The 20,454-nt window shown below is 45.9% G+C and overlaps 37 pseudogenes; all 37 read right to left on the reverse strand.

The window, feature by feature from the left end:
- Positions 1–135: 135 nt before the first annotated feature.
- On the reverse strand, positions 136–254 carry LOC148269879 (5S ribosomal RNA; annotated as a pseudogene).
- Positions 255–816: 562 nt separating this feature from the next.
- Positions 817–935, reverse strand: LOC148269880 (5S ribosomal RNA; annotated as a pseudogene).
- A 560-nt stretch (positions 936–1,495) lies between these two features.
- Positions 1,496–1,614, reverse strand: LOC148269881 (5S ribosomal RNA; annotated as a pseudogene).
- Positions 1,615–1,819: 205 nt separating this feature from the next.
- Positions 1,820–1,938, reverse strand: LOC148269882 (5S ribosomal RNA; annotated as a pseudogene).
- A 556-nt stretch (positions 1,939–2,494) lies between these two features.
- On the reverse strand, positions 2,495–2,613 carry LOC148269883 (5S ribosomal RNA; annotated as a pseudogene).
- A 562-nt stretch (positions 2,614–3,175) lies between these two features.
- LOC148269884 (5S ribosomal RNA) lies at positions 3,176–3,294 on the reverse strand (annotated as a pseudogene).
- Positions 3,295–3,501: 207 nt separating this feature from the next.
- Positions 3,502–3,620, reverse strand: LOC148269885 (5S ribosomal RNA; annotated as a pseudogene).
- A 207-nt stretch (positions 3,621–3,827) lies between these two features.
- On the reverse strand, positions 3,828–3,946 carry LOC148269886 (5S ribosomal RNA; annotated as a pseudogene).
- A 202-nt stretch (positions 3,947–4,148) lies between these two features.
- Positions 4,149–4,267, reverse strand: LOC148269887 (5S ribosomal RNA; annotated as a pseudogene).
- Positions 4,268–4,473: 206 nt separating this feature from the next.
- On the reverse strand, positions 4,474–4,592 carry LOC148269888 (5S ribosomal RNA; annotated as a pseudogene).
- Positions 4,593–4,799: 207 nt separating this feature from the next.
- LOC148269889 (5S ribosomal RNA) lies at positions 4,800–4,918 on the reverse strand (annotated as a pseudogene).
- Positions 4,919–6,117: 1,199 nt separating this feature from the next.
- Positions 6,118–6,236, reverse strand: LOC148269890 (5S ribosomal RNA; annotated as a pseudogene).
- A 561-nt stretch (positions 6,237–6,797) lies between these two features.
- On the reverse strand, positions 6,798–6,916 carry LOC148269891 (5S ribosomal RNA; annotated as a pseudogene).
- Positions 6,917–7,801: 885 nt separating this feature from the next.
- Positions 7,802–7,920, reverse strand: LOC148269892 (5S ribosomal RNA; annotated as a pseudogene).
- A 205-nt stretch (positions 7,921–8,125) lies between these two features.
- On the reverse strand, positions 8,126–8,243 carry LOC148269893 (5S ribosomal RNA; annotated as a pseudogene).
- Positions 8,244–8,804: 561 nt separating this feature from the next.
- LOC148269894 (5S ribosomal RNA) lies at positions 8,805–8,924 on the reverse strand (annotated as a pseudogene).
- A 206-nt stretch (positions 8,925–9,130) lies between these two features.
- LOC148269895 (5S ribosomal RNA) lies at positions 9,131–9,249 on the reverse strand (annotated as a pseudogene).
- A 507-nt stretch (positions 9,250–9,756) lies between these two features.
- Positions 9,757–9,875, reverse strand: LOC148269896 (5S ribosomal RNA; annotated as a pseudogene).
- A 561-nt stretch (positions 9,876–10,436) lies between these two features.
- Positions 10,437–10,555, reverse strand: LOC148269897 (5S ribosomal RNA; annotated as a pseudogene).
- Positions 10,556–11,113: 558 nt separating this feature from the next.
- On the reverse strand, positions 11,114–11,232 carry LOC148269898 (5S ribosomal RNA; annotated as a pseudogene).
- A 206-nt stretch (positions 11,233–11,438) lies between these two features.
- LOC148269899 (5S ribosomal RNA) lies at positions 11,439–11,557 on the reverse strand (annotated as a pseudogene).
- A 203-nt stretch (positions 11,558–11,760) lies between these two features.
- On the reverse strand, positions 11,761–11,879 carry LOC148269900 (5S ribosomal RNA; annotated as a pseudogene).
- Positions 11,880–12,439: 560 nt separating this feature from the next.
- LOC148269901 (5S ribosomal RNA) lies at positions 12,440–12,558 on the reverse strand (annotated as a pseudogene).
- Positions 12,559–13,756: 1,198 nt separating this feature from the next.
- Positions 13,757–13,875, reverse strand: LOC148269902 (5S ribosomal RNA; annotated as a pseudogene).
- Positions 13,876–14,275: 400 nt separating this feature from the next.
- On the reverse strand, positions 14,276–14,394 carry LOC148269903 (5S ribosomal RNA; annotated as a pseudogene).
- A 205-nt stretch (positions 14,395–14,599) lies between these two features.
- On the reverse strand, positions 14,600–14,718 carry LOC148269904 (5S ribosomal RNA; annotated as a pseudogene).
- Positions 14,719–14,924: 206 nt separating this feature from the next.
- Positions 14,925–15,043, reverse strand: LOC148269905 (5S ribosomal RNA; annotated as a pseudogene).
- Positions 15,044–15,596: 553 nt separating this feature from the next.
- Positions 15,597–15,715, reverse strand: LOC148269906 (5S ribosomal RNA; annotated as a pseudogene).
- A 207-nt stretch (positions 15,716–15,922) lies between these two features.
- Positions 15,923–16,041, reverse strand: LOC148269907 (5S ribosomal RNA; annotated as a pseudogene).
- A 206-nt stretch (positions 16,042–16,247) lies between these two features.
- On the reverse strand, positions 16,248–16,366 carry LOC148269908 (5S ribosomal RNA; annotated as a pseudogene).
- A 205-nt stretch (positions 16,367–16,571) lies between these two features.
- On the reverse strand, positions 16,572–16,690 carry LOC148269909 (5S ribosomal RNA; annotated as a pseudogene).
- A 916-nt stretch (positions 16,691–17,606) lies between these two features.
- LOC148269910 (5S ribosomal RNA) lies at positions 17,607–17,725 on the reverse strand (annotated as a pseudogene).
- A 561-nt stretch (positions 17,726–18,286) lies between these two features.
- LOC148269911 (5S ribosomal RNA) lies at positions 18,287–18,405 on the reverse strand (annotated as a pseudogene).
- A 206-nt stretch (positions 18,406–18,611) lies between these two features.
- LOC148269912 (5S ribosomal RNA) lies at positions 18,612–18,730 on the reverse strand (annotated as a pseudogene).
- Positions 18,731–19,618: 888 nt separating this feature from the next.
- Positions 19,619–19,737, reverse strand: LOC148269913 (5S ribosomal RNA; annotated as a pseudogene).
- Positions 19,738–19,943: 206 nt separating this feature from the next.
- Positions 19,944–20,062, reverse strand: LOC148269914 (5S ribosomal RNA; annotated as a pseudogene).
- A 206-nt stretch (positions 20,063–20,268) lies between these two features.
- LOC148269915 (5S ribosomal RNA) lies at positions 20,269–20,387 on the reverse strand (annotated as a pseudogene).
- Between the last annotated feature and the right edge of the window lie 67 nt (positions 20,388–20,454).

Genomic DNA, 20,454 nt, shown 5'->3' on the forward strand with positions numbered 1-20,454 from the left:
GCATTCACACTGCACCTGTCCTTCTCGTTCTAATATCAATTAAAATGCCCCAGCTTCTTGACTCACATTTGCGTATAAACCAGCGGACCATAGTTCCAATCGCGCGTAACGTCGAATGACCTGTCTGAAAAAAAATTTGTGCGACACGAGGACTTCTTAGGAGGTCATCCATCAGAGTACTACTCTCGCCCAAGCACACTTAACTGCGGAGTTCTGATGGGATCCGGTGCATTAGTGCCGGTATGATCGCACCTGTATAATTTCGCGCTGCAAATACATACACTCCTTCTCCTTTCTTCCCCCTCCTGTAATTTGTTTCCTTGTGCGTGCGCACTGCAACTCCCATTCTCGTTCTAATATCAAGTAAAATACCACGGCGCCGTGACCCATATTTGCGAATAAACCTGCGGACCATAATTCAAGATGCTTGAAACGTCGAAAGAATTATCTGCAAAAAAATGGGTGCAAAACGAGGACTTCCCAAGAAAATGGGTGAAATATAAGGACTTTGCAAGAGGTCACCAATCCTAGTACTGCTCTCGCCCAAGCACCCTTAACTTGCGAAGTTTTAATAGAATCCGTTGCATTAGTTCTGGTATGATCGCTCATGTTTCATTCTGCGCTGCAAATACATACACTCTTTCTCCTTCCACCCCCCCTCCCGTCATTTGTTTCCTTGTGCGTGCACTCTGCATCTCTCATTCTCGTTCTAATATCAAGTAAAATGCCCCGGCACCGTGACTCACCTTTGCGAATGAAACAGTGGTTCATAATTCCATTCGCGCGTAACGTCGAACGACTCATCTGAAAAAAAAATGGGTGCAACACGAGTACTTCCCAGGAGGTCACACATCCGAGTACTACTCTCGCCCAAGCACACTTAACTGCGGAGTTTTGATGGGATCCAGTGCATTAGTGCTTGTATGATCGCACCTGTTTAATTTCGCGCTGCAAATACATACACTCCTTCTCCTTTCTTCCCCCTCCCGTCATTTGTTTTCTTGTGCGTGCGCTCTGCACCTCTCGTTCTCGTTCAAATATCAAGTAAAATGTCTCGGCGCCGTGACTCACATTTGCGAATAAACCTGCGGACCAAAATTCAAGTCGCGCGTAACGTCGAAAGAATAATCTGCAAAAAAATGGGTGCAACACGACGACTTCCCAAGAAAATGGGTGAAATATAAGGACGTTGCAGGAGGTCAACCATCTTAGTACTACTCTCGCCAAAGCACCCTTAACTGCGGAGTTCTTATAGAATTTGTTGCATTAGTGCTGGAATGATCGCTCATGTTTCATTCTGCGCTGCAAATACATACATTCTTTCTCCTTCCATCCCTCCTCCCGTCATTTGTTTCCTTCTGCGTGCACTCTGCATCTCTCCTTTTCGTTCTAATATCAAGTAAAATGCTCCGGCACCGTGACTCACCTTTGCGAATGAACCAGCGGTTCATAATTCCATTCGCGCGTAACATCGAACGACCCATCCGAAAGAAATTGGGTGCAACACGAGGACTTCCCAGGAGGTCACACATCCGAGTACTACTCTCGCCCAAGCACACTTAACTGCGGAGTTCTGATGGGATCCGGTGCATTAGTGCTGGTATGATTACACCTGTTTAATTTCGCGCTGCAAATACATACACTCCTTCTCCTTTCTTTCTCTTCCCGTCATTTGTTTCCTTGTGTGTTCACACTGTACCTCTCCTTCTCATTCTAATATCGATTAAAATGCCCCTTCTTCTTGAGTCACATTTGCGTATAAACCAACGAAAAATAGTTCCAGTCGCGTGTATTGTCGAACGACCCGTCTGAAAAAAAATTGGTGCCATACGAGGACTTCCCAGGAGGTCACACATCCGGGTACTACTCTCGCCAAAGCAGACTTAACTGCGAAGTTCTAATGGGATCCGGTGCATTAGTGCTGGTATGATCGCACCTGTTTAATTTCGCGCTACAAATACATACACTCCTCCTTTTTTCCCCCTCCCGTCATTTGTTTCCTTGTGCATGCGCACTGCACCTCCCGTTCTCATTCTGGTATCAAGTAAAATGCCACGGCGCCGTGATTCACATTTGCGAATAAACCTGCGGACCATAATTCAAGTCGCGTGTAACGTCGAAAGAATCATCTGCAAAAAAATGGGATCAACACCAGGACTTCCAAAGAAAATGGGTGAAATATAAGGACTTCGCAGGAGGTCACCCATCCTAGTACTACTCTCGCCCAAGCACCCTTAACTACGGAGTTCTGATAGAATCTGTTGCAATTGTGCTGGTATGATCGCTCATGTTTCATTCTGCGCTGCAAATACATACACTCTTTCTCCTCCCATCCCCCTCCCGTCATTTGTTTCCTTGTGCGTGCGCTCTGCACCTCTCATTCTCGTTCTAATATCAAGTAAAATGCCCCGACACAGTGACTCACCTTTGCGAATGAACCAGCGGTTCATAATTCCATTCCCGTGTAACGTCGAACGATCGATCCGAAAAAAAAGGAGTGCAACACGAGGACTTCCTAGGAGGTCACCCATCTGAATACTACTCTCGCCCTAGCACACTTAACTGCGGAGTTCTGATGGGATCCGGTTCTTTAGGGCTGGTATGATCGCACCTGTTTAATTTCGCGCTGCAAATACATATACTCATTCTCCTTTCTTCCCTCTCCCGTCATTTGTTTCCTTGTGCGTGCGCATTGCACCTCCTGTTCTCGTTTAAATATCAAGTAAAATGCCACGGCGCCGTGACTCACCTTTGCGAATGAACCAGCGGACCATAGTTCCAGTCGCGCATAACGTCGAACTAACCATCTGAAAAAAAAATGGGTGCAACAAGAGAACTTCCAAAGAAAATGGGTGAAATATGAGGACTTCGCAGGAGGTCACCCATCCTAGTACTACTCTCGCCCAAGCACCCTTAACATGCCGAGTTCTGATAGAATCCGTTGCATTAGTGCTGGTATGATCGCTCATGTTTCATTATGCGCTGCAAATACATACACTCTTTCTCCTTCCATCCACCATCCTGTCATTTGTTTCCTTGTGCGTGCACTCTGCATCTCTCCTTCTCGTTTTAATCTCAAGTAAATTGCCCCGGCACCGTGACTCACCTTTGCGAATGAACTAGCGGTTCATAATTCCATTCACGCGTAACATCGAACGACCCATCCGAAGAAAAAAGGGTGCAACACGAGGACTTCCCAGGAGGTCACCCATCCGAGTACTACTCTCACCCAAGCACACTTAACTGTGAAATTCTGATGGGATCCGGTGCATTAGTGCAGGTATGATCGCACCTGTTTAATTGCGCGCTGCAAATACATACACTCCTTGTTCTTTCTTCCCCCTCCCGTCATTTGTTTCCTAGTGCGTTCAAACTTCACCTCCCGTTCTCGTTCTAATATCAATTAAAATGCCCCTGCGTCTTGACTCACTTTTGGGTATAAACCAGCGGACCATAGTTCCAGTCGCCCGTAAAGTCGAACGACCCATCTAAAAAAAAAAATAGGTCCAACACGAGAACTTCCCAGGAGGTAACCTATCCTTGTACTACTTTCGCCAAAGCACACTTAACTGCGGAGTTCTAACGGGATCCGGGACATTTGTGCTGGTATAATCGCACCTATTTCATTTCGTGCTGAAAATGCATACACTCCTTCTCCTTCTCTCCCCCCTCCCATCATTTGTTTCCTTGTGCGTTCACACTACACCTCTCATTCTCGTTCTAATATTGATTAAAATGCCCCTTCTTCTTGACTCACCTTTGCGAATGAACCAGCGGTTCATAATTTCATTCGTGCGTAACGTCAAACGACCCATCCAAAAAAAAAATTGGTGCAACACGAGGTCTCCCTAGGAGGTCACCCATCCGAGTACTACTCTCACCCAAGTACACTTAACTGCGGAGTTCTGATTGGATCCGGTGCATTAGTGCTGGTATGATCGTACCTGTTTCATTTCGCGCTGCAAATAAATACACTCCTTCTCCTTTCTTCCCCCTCCCGTAATTTGTTTCCTGGTGCGTTCACGCTTCACCTCTCCTTCTCTAATATCAGTAAAAATGCCCCTGCGTCTTGACTCACATTTGCGTATAAACCAGCGGACCATAGTTCCAGTCGCGCGTAACGTCGAATAACCCATCTGAAAAAAAAATGGGTTCAACACGAGAATTTCCCAGGAGGTAACCCATCCTTGTACTACTTTCGCCAAGGCACACTTAACTGCGGATTACTGATGGGATCCGGTGCATTTGTGCTGGTATGATCGCACCTGTTTCATTTCGTACTGAAAATACATACACTCCTTCTCCTTCCCTCCCCCCTCCCATCATTTGTTTCCTTGTGCGTTCACACTGCACCTCTCCTTCTCATTCTAATATCGATTAAAATGCCCCTGCTTCTTAACTCACATTTGCGTATAAACCACCGGACCATAGCTTCAGTCGCACATAACGTCGAACGACCTGCCTGAAAAAATATTAGTGCGACACGACGACTTCACATTAGGTCACCCATCCGAGTACAACTCTCGCCAAAGCACACTTAACTGCGGAGTTCTGATGGAATCCGGTGCATTTGTACTGGTATGATGGCACCTGTTTCATTTCGTGCTGAAAATACATACACTCCTTCTCTTTCCCTCCCCCCCCCCATCATTTGTTTCCTTGTGCGTTCACACTGCACCTCTCCTTCTTGTTCTAATATCGATTAAAATGCCCCTGTATCTTGACTCACATTTGCGTATAAACCAGCGGACCATAGTTCCAGTCGCGCGTAAAGTCGAACGACCCGTCTGAAAAAAAAATTGGTGCGACACGAGGACTTCCCAGGAGGTAACCCATCTGAGTTCTACTCTCACCCAAGCACACTTAACTGCGGAATTCTAATGGGATCCAGTGCATTAGTGCTGGTATGATCGCACCTGTTTAATTTTGCGCTGCAAATACATACACTCCTTCTCATTTCTTCCCCGTCCCGTCATTTGTTTCCTTGTGCGTGCGCTCTGCACCTCCCGTTCTTGATCTAATATCAAGTAAAATGCCACGGCGCCATGACTCACATTTGCGAATGAACCTGCGGACCATAATTCAAGTCGCGCGTAACGACGAAAGAATCATCTGCAAAAAAATTGTGCAACACGAGGACTTCCCAAAAAAATAGGTGAAATATAAGAACTTCGCAGGAGGTCACCCATCCTAGTACTACTCTCGCCCAAGCACCCTTAACTTGCGGAGTTCTTATAGAATCCGTTGCATTAGTGCTGGTACGATCGCTCATGCTTCATACTGCGCTGCAAATACATACACTCTTTCTCCTTCCATCCCCCCTCCCGTCATTTGTTTCCTTGTGCGTGCACTCTGCATCTCTACTTCTCGTTCTAATATCAAGTAAAATGCCCCGGCACCGTGACTCACCTTTGCGAATGAACCAGCGGTTCATAATTCGATTCGCGCGTAATGTCGAGTGACCCATTCGAGAAAAAATTGGTGCAGCACGAGGACTTCCCAGGAGGTGTACTACTCTCGCCCAAGCACACTTAACTACAGAGTTCTGATGGGATCCGATGCATTTGTGCTGGTATGATCGCACCTGTTTCATTTCACGCTGCAAATAAATACACTCCTTCTCCTTTCTTCTCCCTCCCGTCATTTGTTTCCTGGTGCGTTCACACTTCACTTATCCTTCTCGTTCTAGTATCAGTAAAAATGCCCCTGCGTCTTGACTCACATTTGCGTATAAACCAGCGGACCATAGTTCCAGTCGCGCGTAACGTCGAACGACCCATCTGAAAAAAAAATGGGTGTAACACGAGAACTTCCCAGGAGGTAACTCATCTTTGTACTACTTTCACCAAAGCACACTTAACTGCGGTGTACTGATGGGATCCAGTGCATTTGTACTGGTATGATCGCACCTGTTTCATTTTCTGCTGAAAATACATACACTCATTCTCCTTCCCTCCCCCCTCCCATCATTTTTTTCCTTGTGCGTTCACACTGCACCTCTCCTTCTCGTTCTAATATAGATTAAAATGCCCCTGCTTCTTTACTCTAATTTGCGTATAAACCAGCTGACCATAGTTCCAGTTGCGCATAACATCGAACGACCAGTCTAAAAAAAAATTTGTGCGACACGAGGACTTCCTAGGATGTCACCCATCCGAGTACTACTCTCGCCCAAGCACACTTAACTGCGGAGTTCTGAAAGGATCCGGTGCATTAGTGCTGTTATGATCGCACCTGTTTAATTTCGCGCTGCAAATACATACACTCCTTCTCCTTTCTTCCCCCTCCCGTCATTTGTTTCCTTGTGCGTGCGCACTGCACCTCCCGTTCTCGTTCTAATATCAAGTAAAATGCAACGGTACCGTGACTCACATTTGCAAATAAACCTACATACCATAATTCAAGTCGTACGTAACGTCGAAAGAATCATCTACAAAAAAAATGGTGCAACACGAGGACTTCCCAAGAAAATGGCTGAAATATAAGGACTTCGCAGGAGCTCACCTATTCTAGTACTACTCTCGCCCAAACACCCTTAACTTGCGGAGTTCTGATAGAATCCGTTGCATTAGTTCTGGAATGATCCATCATGTTTCATTCTGCGCTGTAAATACATACACTCTTTCTCCTTCTATCCCCCCTCCCGTCATTTGTTTTCTTGTGTGTGCACTCTTCATCTCTCCTTCTCATTCTAATATCAAGTAAAATGCCCAAGCACCGTGACTCACCTTTACAAATGAACCAGCGGTTCATAATTCCATTCGTGCGTAACGTTGAACGACCCGTCCGAAAAAAAATGGGTGCAACACGTGAACTTCCTAGGAGGTCACCAATCCGATTACTACTCTCGTCCAAGCACACTTAATTGCAGAGTTCTGATTGGATCCGGTGCATTAGTGCAGGTATGATCGCACCTTTTAAATTTCGCGCTTCAAATACATACATTCCTTCTCCTTTCTTTCCCGTCCCGTCATTTATTTTCTTGTTTGTGCGCACTGCACCTTCGGTTCTCGTTCAAATATCAAGTAAAATGCAACGGCGTCGTGACTCACATTTGCGAATAAACCTCTTGACCATAATTAAAGTCGCGCGTAACGTCGAAAGAATCATCTGCAAAAAAATGGGTGCAACACGAGGACTTCCCAAGAAAATGGGTGAAATATAAAGACTTCGCAGGAGGTCACCCATCCTAGTACTACTCTCGCCCAAACACCCTTTACTTGCAGAGTTCTGATAGAATCCATTGCATTAGTGCAGGTATGATCGCTCATGTTTCATTCTACGCTGTAAATACATACACTCTTTCTCGTTCCATCCCCCCACCCGTCATTTGTTTCCTTGTGCGTGCACTCTGCATCTCTCCTTCTAGTTCTTATATAAAGTAAAATGCCCCGGCACCGTGACTCACCTTTGCGAATGAACCAGCGGTTCATAATTCCATTCACGCATAACGTCGAACAACCCATCCGAAAAAAAAATTGGTGCAACACGAGGACTTCCTAGGAGGTCACCAATTCGAATACTACTCTCGCCCAAGCACACTTAACTGCAGAATTCTGATGGGATCCGGTGCATTAGTGCTGGTACGATTGCTCATGTTTCATTTTGCGTTGCAAATACATACACTCCTTCTCCTTTCATCCCCCTCCCATCATTTGTTTCCTGGTGCGTTCACACTTCACCTCTCATTCTCGTTTTAATATCAATTAAAATGCCCCTGCGTCTTGACTCACATTTGTGTATAAACCAGCGGACCATAGTTCCAGGGCGCGTAACATCGAACGACCCATCTTAAAAAAAATGTGTGCAACAGGAGAACTTCCCAGGAGGTAACCCATCCTTGTACTACTTTCGCCAAAGCACACTTAATTGCGGAGTTCTGATGGGATCCGGTGCATTTGTGTTGGTATGATTGCACCTGTTTCATTTCATGATGAAAATACATACACACCTTCTCCTTTCCTCTCCCTTCCCATCATTTATTTCCTTGTGCGTTCACACTGCACCTCTCCTTCTCGTTCTAATATCGATTAAAATGCCCCTGCTTCTTGACTCACATTTGCGTATAAACTAGCAGACCATAGTTCTAGTCGCGCGTAACGTCGAACGACCCATCTGAAAAAAATTTGTGCGACACGAGGAATTCCCAGAACTCCTCCATCCGAGTACTACTCTCGCCCAAGCACACTTAACTACGGAGTTCTGATGGGATCCGGTGCATTAGTGCTAGTATGATCGCACCTATTTAATTTCGTGCTGCAAATATATAGACTCCTTCTCCTTTCTTCACCCTCCCATCATTTGTTTCCTTGTGCGTGCGCACTGCACCTCCTGTTCTCGTTCAAATATCAAGTAAAATGCCATGGTGCCGTGACTTACATTTGCGAATAAACCTGTGGACCATTATTCAAATCGCGCGCAACGTCGAGAGAATCATCTGCAAAAAAATGGGTGCAACACGAAGACTTCCCAAGAAAATGGGTGAAATATAAGGACCTCGCAGGAGGTCACCCATCCTAGTACTACTCTCGCCCAAACACCCATAACTTGCGGAGTTCTGATAGAATCCGTTGCATTAGTGCTGGTATGATCCCTCATGTTTCATTCTGCGCTGCAAATACATACACTCTTTCTCCTTCCATCCCTCCTCCCGTCATTTGTTTCTTTGTGGGTGCACTCTGCATCTCTCATTCTCGTTCTAATATCAAGTAAAATGCCCCGGCACGGTGACTCACCTTTGCGAATGAACCAGCGGTTCATAATTCCATTCGCGCGTAATGTCGAACGACCCATTTTAAAAAAAATGGGTGCAACACGAGGACATCCCAGGAGGTCACCCATCCTAGTACTACTCTCGCCCAAGCACCCTTAACTTGTGGAGTTCTGATAGAATCCGTTGCATTAGTGCTGGTATGATCGCTCATGATTCATTCTGCGCTGCAAATACATACACTCTTTCTCCTTCTATCCCCCCTCCCGTCACTTGTTTCCTTGTTCGTGCACTCTGCATCTCTCATTCTCGTTATAATATCAAGTAAAATGCCTCGGCACCGTGACTCACCTTTGCGAATGAACCAGCGGTTCATAATTTCATTCGCGCGTAACGTCGAACGACCCATCCGAAAAAAAATGGGTGCAACACGAGGACTTCCCAGGAGGTCACCCATCCGAGTACTTCTCTCGCACAAGCACACTTAACACCGGAGTTCTGATGGGATCTGGTGCTTTAGTGCTGGTATGATCGCACCTATTTAATTTCGTGCTGCAAATACATACACTCCTTCTCCTTTCTTCCCCCTCCCGTTATTTGTTTCCACGGCGCCGTGACTCACATTTGCGAATAAACCTGCGGACCATAATTCAAGTCGCGCGTAACGTCGAAAGAATCATCTACAAAAAAATGGGTGCAACACGAGGACTTCCCAAGAAAATTGGTGAAATATAAGGACTTCGTAAGAGGTCACCCATCCTAGTACTACTCTCGCCCCAGCACCCTTAACTTGTGGAGTTCTAATAGAATCCGTTGCATTAGTGCTAGTATGATCGCTCATATTTCATTCTGCGCTGCAAATACATACACTCTTTCTCCTTCTATCCCCCCTCCCGTCATTTGTTTCCTTGTGCTTGCACTCTGTATCTCTCATTCTCGTTCTAATATCAAGTAAAATGCCCCGTCACCGTGACTCACCTTTGCGAATGAACCAGCGGTTCATAATTCCATTCGCTCGTAACGTCGAACGACCCATCCAAAAAAAATGGGTGCAACACGAGGTCTTCCCAGGAGGTTACCCATCCGAGTACTACTCTCGCCAAAGTACACTTAAGTGCGGAGTTCTCATGGGATCTGGTACATTATTGCTGGTATGATGGCACCTGTTTAATTTCGCACGGCAAATACATAAAATCCTTCTCTTTTCTTCCCCCTCCCGTAATTTGTTTCCTTGTGCGTGCGCACTGCACCTCCTATTCTCGTTCTAATATCATATAAAATGCCACGGCGCCGTGACTCACATTTGAGAATAAACCTGCGGACCATAATTTAAGTTGTGCGTAACGTCGAAAGAATCATCTGCAAAAAAATGGGTGCAACACGAGGACTTCCAAAGAAAATGGTTGAAATATAAGGACTTCGCAGGAGCTCACCTATTCTAGTACTACTCTCGCCCAAACACCCTTAACTTGCGGAGTTCTGATAGAATCCGTTGCATTAGTTCTGGAATGATCCATCATGTTTCATTCTGCGCTGCAAATACATACACTCTTTCTCCTTCCATCCCCCCTCTCGTAATTTGTTTCCTTGTGTTTGCACTCTGCATCTCTCCTTCTCGTTCTAATATCAAGTAAAATGCCCCATCACCGTGACTCACCTTTGCGAATGAACCAGCGGTTCATAATTCCATTCGTGAGAAACGTCGAACGACCCATCCAAAAAAAAATGGGTGCAACACGAGGACTTTCTAGGAGGTCATCCATCCGAGTACTACTCTCGCCCAAGCACACTTAACTGCGGAGTTCTGATGGGATCCGGTGCATTAGTGCTGGTATGATCGCACATGTTTCATTTCGCGCTGCAAATACATAAACTCATTCTCCTTTCTTCCCCCTCCCGTCATTTGTTTCCTTATGCGTGCGCACTGCACCTCCCGTTCTCGTTCTAATATGTTAAATGCCACGGTGCTGTGACTCACATTTGCGAATAAACCTGCGGTCCATAATTGAAGTCGCGTGTAATGTCAAAAGAATCATCTGCAAAAAAATGATTGCAACACGATGACTTCCCAAGAAAATGGGTGAAATATAAGGACTTCGCAGGAGGTCACCCATCCTAGTACAACTCTCGCCCAAGAACCATTAACTTGCGGAGTTCTGATGGAATCTGTTGCACTAGTGCTGGTATGATCGCTCATGTTTCATTCTGCGTTGTAAATACATACACTCTTTCTTGTTCCATCACCCCTCCCGTCATTTGTTTCCTTGTGCGTGCACTCTGCATCTCTCCTTCTCGTTCTAATATCAAGTAAAATGCCCCGGCACCGTGACTCACCTTTGCGAATAAACCAGCAGTTCATAATTCCATTCGCGCGTAACGTCGAACGACCCATCTAAAAAAAATTGGGTGCAACACGAGGACTTCCCAGTGGGTCATCCATCCGAGTACAACTCTCGCCCAAGCACACTAAACTGCGGAGTTCTGATGGGATCTGGTGCATTTGTGCTGGTATGATCGCACCTATTTCATTTTGCGCTGGAAATTCAAACATTTCTTCTCCTTTCTTCCCCCACCCGTCATTTATTTCCTGGTGCGCTCACACTTCACCTCTCATTCTTATTCTAATATCAATTAAAATGCCCCTGCGTCTTTACTCACATTTGTGTATAAACAAGTGGACCATAGTTCCAGTCGCGCGTAACGTCGAACGACCCATCAGAAAAAAAAATTGGTGCAACACGAGAACTTCCCAAGAGGTAACCCATCCTTGTACTACTTTCGCCAAAGCACACTTAACTGCGGAGTTCTGATGGGATCCGGTGCATTTGTGCTGGTATGATCGCACCTGTTTCATTTAGTGCTGCAAATACATACACTCCTTCTCCTTCCCTCCCCCCTCTCGTCATTTCTTTCCTTGTGCGTTCACACTGCACCACTCCTCGTTCTAATATCGATTAAAATTCCCCTACTTCTTGACTCACATTTGCGTATAAACCAGCGGATCATAGTTCTAGTCGCGTGTAACGTCGACCGACCTGTCTGAAAAAAAATTTGTTCGACACGAGGACTTCCCAGGAGGTCACCTATCTGAGTACTACTCTCGCCCAAACACACTTAACTACAGAGTTCTGATGGGATCCGGTGCATTAATGCTGGTATGATCGCACCTTTTTCTTTTCGCGCTGTATATACATACACTCCTTCTCCTTTCTTCCCCCGCCCGTCATTTGTTTCCTTGTGCGTGCGCACTGCACCTCCCGTTCTCGTTCAAATATCAAGTAAAATGCCACGGCACCGTGACTCACATTTGTGAATAAACTTGCGGACCATAATTGAAGTCGCGTGTAACGTCAAAAGAATCATCTGCAAAAAAATGGGTGCAACACGAGGACTTCCCAAGAAAATGGGTGAAATATAAGGACTTCGCAGGAGGTCACCCATCCTAGTACAACTCTCGCCCAAGCACCCTTAACTTGCGGAGTTCTGATAGAATCCGTTGCAATAGTGCTGGTATGATCGCTCATGTTTCATTATGCGCTGCAAATACATACATTCTTTCTCCTTCCATCCCCCCTCCCGTTATTTGTTTCGTTGTGCGTGCACTCTGCATCTCTACTTCTCGTTCTAATATCAAGTAAATCCCCTGACACCGTGACTCACCTTTGCAAATGAACCAGCGGTTCATAATTTCATTCGCGCGTAACGTCGAACGACCCATCCAAAAAAAAATTGGTGCAACACGAAGACGTCCCAGGAGGTCACCAATCCGAGTACTACTCTCGCCAAAGCACACTTAATTGCGGAGTTCTGATGGGATCCGGTGCATTAGTGCTGGTATGATCACACTTGTTTCATTTCGCGCTGCAAGTACATACTTTCCTTCTCCTTTCTTCCCCCTCCCGTCATTTGTTTCCTTGTGCGTGCGCACTGCACCTCCTGTTCTCATTCTAATATCAAGTAAAATGCCACAGCGTCGTGACTCACATTTGAAAATAAACCTGTGGACCATAATTCAAGTCGCGCGTAACGTCGAAAGAATCATCTGCAAAAAAAGGGTGCAACACGAGTACTTCCCAAGAAAATGGCTGAAATATAAGGACTTCGCAGGAGGTCACCCATCCTAGTACAACTCTCGCCCAAGAACCCTTAACTTGCGGAGTTCTGATAGAATCCATTGCACTAGTGATGGTATGATCGTTCTTGTTTCATTCTGCGTTGTAAATACATACACTCTTTCTCGTTCCATCCCCCCTCCCGTCATTTGTTTCCTTGTACGTGCACTCTGCATCTCTCCTTCTCGTTCTAATATCAAGTAAAATGCCCCGACACCGTGACTCACCTTTGCGAATAAACCAGTGGTTCATAATTCCATTCGCGCGTAACGTCGAACGACCCATCTGAAAAAAATTGGGTTCAACACAAGGACTTCCCATTCGAGTACAACTCTCGCCCAAGCACACTTAACTGTGGAGTTCTGATGAGATCTGGTGCATTCGTGCTGGGATGATCGCACCTGTTCCATTTTGCGCTGGAAATTCAAACACTCCTTCTCCTTTCTTCCCCCACCCGTCATTTGTTTCCTGGTGCGTTCACACTTCACCTCTCATTCTCGTTCTAATATCAATTAAAATGCCCCTGCATCTTGACTCACATTTGTGTATAAACCAGTGGACCATAGTTCCAGTCATGCGTAACGTCGAACGACCCGTCTGAAAAAAAAATTGGTACAACACGAGAACTTTCCAAGAGGTAACCTATCCTTATACTATTTTCGCCAAAGCACACTTAACTGCGGAGTTATGATGGGATCCGATGCATTTGTGCTGGTATGATCGCACCTGTTTCATTTAGTGCTGCAAATACATACACTCCTTCTCCTTCCCTCCCCCCTCTCGTCATTTGTTTCCTTGTGCGTTCACACTGCACCACTCCTTCTCGTTCTAATATCGATTAAAATGCCCCTGCTTCTTGACTCACATTTGCGTATAAACCAGCGGACCATAGTTCCAGTCGCGCGTAACGTCGAACGACCCGTCTGAAAAAAAATTTGTATGACACGAGGACTTCCCAGGAGGTCACCCATCCGAGTACTACTCTCGCCCAAACACACTTAACTGCAGAGTTTTGATGGGATCCGGTGCATTAGTGCTGGTATGATCGCACCATAATTAAAGTCACTCGTAACGTCGAAAGAATCATCTGCAAAAAAATGGGTGTAACACGAGGACTTCCCAAGAAAATGGGTGAAATATAAGGACTTCGCAGGATGTCACCCATCCTAGTACTACTCTCGCCCAAGCACCCTTAACTTGCGGAGTTATGATAGAATCCATTGCATTAGTGCTGGTATGATCGCTCATGTTTCATTCTGTGCTGCAAATACATACACTCTTTCTCCTTCCATCCCCCTTCCCGTCATTTGTTTCATTGTGTGTGCACTCTGCATCTTTACTTCTCGTTCTAATATCAAGTAAAATGCCCCAGCACAGAGACTCACCTTTGCGAATGAACCAGCGGTTCATAATTTCATTCGCGCATAACGTCGAACGACCCATCTGAAAAAAAAAGGTGCAACACGAAGACGTACCAGGAGGTCACCCATCCAAGTACTACTCTCGCCAAAGCACACTTAACTGCGGAGTTCTGATGGGATCCGGTGCATTAGTGCTGGTATGATCACACCTGTTTCATTTCGCGCTGTAAATACATACACTCTTTCTTCTTTCGTCCCCCTCCGGTCATTTGTTTCCTTATACGTTCACACTTCACCTCCCTTTCTTGTTCTACTATCAATTAAAATGCCCATGCGTCTTAACTCACATTTGTGTATAAACCAGCAGACCATAGTTTTAGTCGCGCGTAACGTCGAACGACCCGTCTGAAAAAAAATTGGTGCGACACGAGTACTTCCCAGGAGGTCACCCATCTGAGTACTACTCTCACCCATGCACACTTAACAGCGAAGTTTTGATGGGATCCGGTGCATTAGTGCTGATATGATCGCACTTGTTTCATTTTACGCTGCAAATACATACACTCCTTCTCCTTTGTTCCCCCTCCCGTCATTTGTTTCCTGGTGCGTTTACACTTCACCTCTCCTTCTCGTTCTAATATCAATTAAAATGCCCCTGCGTGTTGACTCACATTTGCGTATAAACCAGCGGACCATAGTTCCAGTCGCGGGTAACGTCGAACGACCCGTATGAAAACAAATTTGGTGCGACACGAGAACTTCCCAGGAGGTCACCCATCCGAGTACTACTCTCGCCCAAGCAAACTTAACTGTGGAGTTCTGATGGGATCCGGTGCATTAGTGCTGGTATAATCGCACCTGTTTAATTTCGCGCTGCAAAGACATACATTCCTTCTCCTTTCTTCTCCCTCTCGTCATTTGTTTCCTCGTGCGTGCGCACTGCACCTCCCGTTCTCGTTCAAATATCAAGTAAAATGCCACGGCGCCGTGACCTACATTTGCGAATAAACCTGCGGACCATAATTCAAGTCGTGCGTAACGTCGAAAGAATCATCGTCAAAAAAATGGGTGCAACACGAGGACTTCCTAAGAAAATTGGTGAAATATAAAGACTTCGGAGGAGGTCACCCATCCTAGTACTACTCTCGCCCAAGCACCCTTAACTTGCAGAGTTCTGATAGAATCCGTTGCATTAGTTCTGGTATGATCGCTCATGCTTCCTTCTGCACTGCAAATATATACACTCTTTCTTCTTCCATCCCCCCTCCCGTCATTTGTTTCCTTGTGTGAACATCTGTCCTTCTCGTTCAAATATCAAGTAAAATGCCCCGGCACCGTGACTCACCTTTGCGAATAAACCAGCGGATCATAATTCCATTCGTGCGTAACGTCGAACGACCCATCCGAAAAAAATGGGTGCAACACGAGGACATCCCAGGAGGTCACCCATCCGAGTACTACTCTCGCCCAAACACACTTAACTGCGGAGTTCTGATGGGATACGGTGCATTAGTGCTGGTATGATCGCACCTGTTTCATTTCGGGCTGCCAATACATACACTCCTTCTCCTTTCTTACCCCACCCGTCATTTGTTTCCTGGTGCGTTCACACTTCACCTCTCCTTCTGATTCTAATATCAATTAAAATACACCTGCATCTTGACTCACATTTGCGTATAAACCAGCGGACCATAGTTCCAGTCGCGCGTAACATCGCTCGACCCATTTGAAAAAAAAAATGGGTGCAACACGAGAATTTCCCTGGAGGTAACCCATTTTTGTACTACTTTCACCAAAGTACACTTAACTGCGGAGTTCTGATGGGATCTGATGCATTTGTGCTGGTATGATCGCACCTGTTTCATTTGGTGCTGAAAATAGATACACTCCTTCTCCTTCCCTCCCCCCTCCCGTCATTTGTTTCCTTGTGCGTTAACACTGCAGCACTCCTTCTCGTTCTAATATCGATTAAACTGCCCCTGGTTCTTGACTCACATTTGCGTATAAACCAGCAGACCATAGTTCCAGTCGCGCGTAATGTCGAACGACCCGTCTGAAAAAAAATTGGTGCGACACGAGGACTTCCCAGGAGGTCACCCATCCGAGTACTACTCTCGCTAAAGTACACTTAACTGCGGAGTTCTGATGGGATCTGGTGTATTAGTGCTCGTATGATCATACCTGTTTCATTTCGCGCTGCAAATACATACACTCTTTCTTCTTTCGTCCCTCTCCGGTCATTTGTTTCCTGGTACGTTCACACTTCACCTCCCTTTCTCATTCTAATATCAATTAAAATGCCTCTGCGACTTAACTCACATTTGTGTATAAACCAGCGGACCATAGTTTCAGTCGTGCGTAACGTCGAACGACCTGTCTGAAAAAAAATTGGTGCCACACGAGGACTTCCTAGGAGGTCACCCATCTGAGTACTACTCTCGCTCATGCGCACTTAACTGCGAAGTTTTGATGGGATCCGGTGGATTAGTGCTGGTATGATCGCACCTGTTTCATTTTGCGCTGCAAATACATACACTCCTTCTCCTTTCTTCCCCCTCCCGTCATATGTTTCCTGGTGCGTTTACACTTCACCTCTCCTTCTCATTCTAATATCAATTAAAATGCCCCTGTGTCTTGACTCACATTTGTGTATAAACCAGCGGACCATAGTTCCAGTCGCGCGTGATGTCGAACGACCCGTCTGAAAAAAAATTTGGTACAACACGAGGACTTCTTAGGAAGTCACCCATCCGAGTACTACTCTCGCCCAAGCAAACTTAACTGTAGAGTTGTTATGGGATCCGGTGCATTAGTGCTGGTAGGAATGCACCTGTTTAATTTCGAGCTGCAAATACATACATTCCTTCTCCTTTCTTCCCCCTCCCGTCATTTGTTTCCTTGTGCGTGCGCACTGCACCTCCCGTTCTCGTTCTAATATCAAGTAAAATGCCACGGCGCCGTGACTCACATTTGCGAATAAACCTGCAGACCATAATTCAAGTCGCGCGTAATGTCGAAAGAATCATCTGCAAAAAAATGGGTGCAACACGAGGACTTCTATAGAAAATGGGTGCAACACGAAGACTTCTATAGAAAATGGGTGAAATATAAGGACTTCGCAGGAGGTCACCCATCCTAGTACTACTCTCGCACAAGTACGCTTACCTACGGAGTTCTGATAGAATCCGTTGCATTAGTGCTGGTATGATCGCTCATGTTTCATTCTGCGCTGCAAATACATACACTCTTTCTCCTTCCATCCCCCCTCCCGTCATTTGTTTCCTTGTGCGTGCACTTTGCATCTCTCCTTCTCATTCTAATATCAAGTAAAATTACCCGGCACCGTGACTCATCTTTGCGAATGAACCAGCGGTTCATAATTCCATTCGCGCGTAACGTCGAATGACCCATCCGAAAATAAAATTGGTGCAACACGAGGACTCCCTAGGAGGTCAGCCATCTGAGTACTACTCTCGCCCAAGCACGCTTAACTGCGGAGTTCTGATGGGATCCAGTACATTAGTGCAGGTATGATCGCACCTTTTTAATTTCACGCTGCAAATACATACATTCCTTCTCCTCACTTCCCCCTCCCGTCATTTGTTTCTTTGTGCGTGCGCACTGCACCTCCCATTCTCGACCAAATATCAAGTAAAATGCCACGGCGCCGTGACTCACATTTGCGAATAAACCTGCGGACCATAATTCAAGTCGCGCGTAATGTCGAAAGAATCATCTGCAAAAAAATGGGTGCAACACGAGGACTTCCCAGGAAAATGGGTGAAATATAAGGACTTCGCAAGAGGTCACCCATCCTAGTACTACTCTCGCCCAAACACCCTTAACTTGCGGAGTTCTGATAGAATCTGTTGCATTAGTTCTGGCATGATCGCTCATGTTTCATTCTGCGCTGCAAAAACATACACTCTTTCTCCTTCCATCCACCCTCCCGTCATTTGTTTCCTTGTGCGTGCACTCTGCATCTCTCCTTCTCATTCAAATATCAAGTAAAATGCCCCGACACCGTGACTCACCTTTGCGAATGAACCAGCGGTTTATAATTCCATTCGCACGTAATGTCGAACGACCCATCTGAAAAAAAATGGGTGCAACACGCGGACTTCCCAGGAGGTCACCCATCCGAGTATTACTCTCGCCCAAGCACACTTAAGTGCGAAGCTCTGATGGGATCCGGTGCATTAGTGCTTGTATGATGGCACCTGTTTAATTTCGCGCTGCAAATACATACACTCCTTCTCCTTTCTTCCCAAACCCATCATTTGTTTCCTGGTGCGTTCACACTTCACCTCTCCTTCTCGTTCGAATATCAATTAAAATTCCCCTCCGTCTTGATTGACATTTGCGTATAAACCAGCGGACCATAGTTCAAGTCGCGCGTAACATCGAACGGCCCATCTGAAAAAAAAATGGGTGCAACACGAGAACTTCCTAGGAGGTAACCCATCCTTGTACTACTTTCGCCAAAGCACACTTAACTGCGAATTACTAATGGGATCTGGTGCATTTGTGCTTGTATGATCGCAACTGTTTCATTTGGCGCTGAAAATGCATACACTCCTTCTCCTTCCCTCCCCCGTCCAATCATTTATTTCCTTTTGTGTTCACGTTGCACCTCTCCTTCTCGTTCTAATATCAGTTAAAATGCCCCTGCTTCTTGACTCACATTTGCGTATAAACCAGCGGACCATAGCTCCAGTCACGCGTAACGTCAAACGATCTGTCTAAAAAAAAATTGGTGCGACACGAGGACTTCCCAGGAGGTCACCCATTCGAGAACTACTCTCGCACAAACACACTTAACTGCGGTGTTTCTTATGGGATCCGATGCATTAGGGCTGGTATGGTCGCACCTGTGTAATTTCGCACTGCAAATACATACACTCCTTCTCCTTTCTTCCCCCTCCAGTCATTTGTTTCCTTGTGCGTGCGCACTACACCTCCCGTTCACGTTATAATATCAAGTAAAATTCCACGACGCCGTGACTCACATTTGCGAATAAACCTGCGGAGCATAATTCAAGTCGCGCGTAACATCAAAAGAGTCATCTACAAAAAAATGGGTGCAACACGAGGACTTCTCAAGAAAATGGGTGAAATATAAGGACTTCGCAGGAGATCACCCATCCTAGTACTTCTCTAGCCCAAGCACCCTTAACTTGCGGAGTTTTGATAGAATCCGTTACATTAGTACTGGTATGATCGCTCATGTTTCATTCTGCGCTGCAAATACATGCACTCTTTCTCCTTCCATCCTCCCTCCCGTCATTAGTTTCCTTGTGCGTGCACTCTGCATCTCTCCTTCTCGTTCAAATGTCAAGTAAAATACCCCGGCACCGTGATTCACCTTTGCGAATGAACTGGCGGTTCATAATTCCATTCGCGCGTAACGTCGAACGACCCATCCGGAAAAAAAAAGCGTGCAAAACGAGGACTTCCCAGGAGGTCACCCATCCGAGTACCACTCTCGCCCAAGCACACTTAACTGCGGAATTCTGATGGGATCCGGAGCATTAGTGCTGGTATGATGGCACCTGTTTCATTTCGCGCTGCAAATACATACACTCCTTCTCATTTTTTCCCCCTCTCTTCATTTGTTTCCTGGTGCGGTTACACTTCACCTCTCCTTGTCGTTCTAATATCAATTAAAATGCCCCTGCGTCATGACTCACATTTGTGTATAAACCAGCCGACCATAGTTTCAGTCGCGCGTAACATCGAACGACACATCTGAAAAAAAAATGGGTGCAACACGAGAACTTCCCAGGAGGTAACCCATCCTTGTACTACTTTTGCCAAAGCACACTTAACTGCGGAGTTCTTAAGGGATCCGGTGCATTTGTGCTGGTATGATCGCACCTGTTTCATTTCGTGCTGAAAATACATACACTCCTTCTCCTTCCCTCCCCCCTCCCATCATTTGTTTTCTTGTGCGTTCACACTGCACCTCTCCTTCTCGTTCTAATATCGATTAAAATGCCCCTGCTTCTTGACTCACATTTGCGTATAAACCAGCGGACAATAGTTTCAGTCGCGCGTAACGTAGAACGACCCGTCTGAAAAAAAATTGGTGCGACACGAGGACTTCCCAGGAGGTCACCCATCTGAGTACTATTCTCGCTCAAGCACACTTAACTTCGGAGTTCTGATGGGACCCTGTGCATTAATGCTGGTAAGATAGCACCTATAAAAAGTTGCGCTGCAAATACATACATCATTCTCTTTTCTTCCCCCTCCCGTCATTTGTTTCCTT

This window comes from Carica papaya, chromosome 1 (genome assembly GCF_054855325.1).
Source record: "Carica papaya isolate Zhongbai chromosome 1, ASM5485532v1, whole genome shotgun sequence".
Classification (NCBI taxonomy): Eukaryota; Viridiplantae; Streptophyta; class Magnoliopsida; order Brassicales; family Caricaceae; genus Carica; species Carica papaya.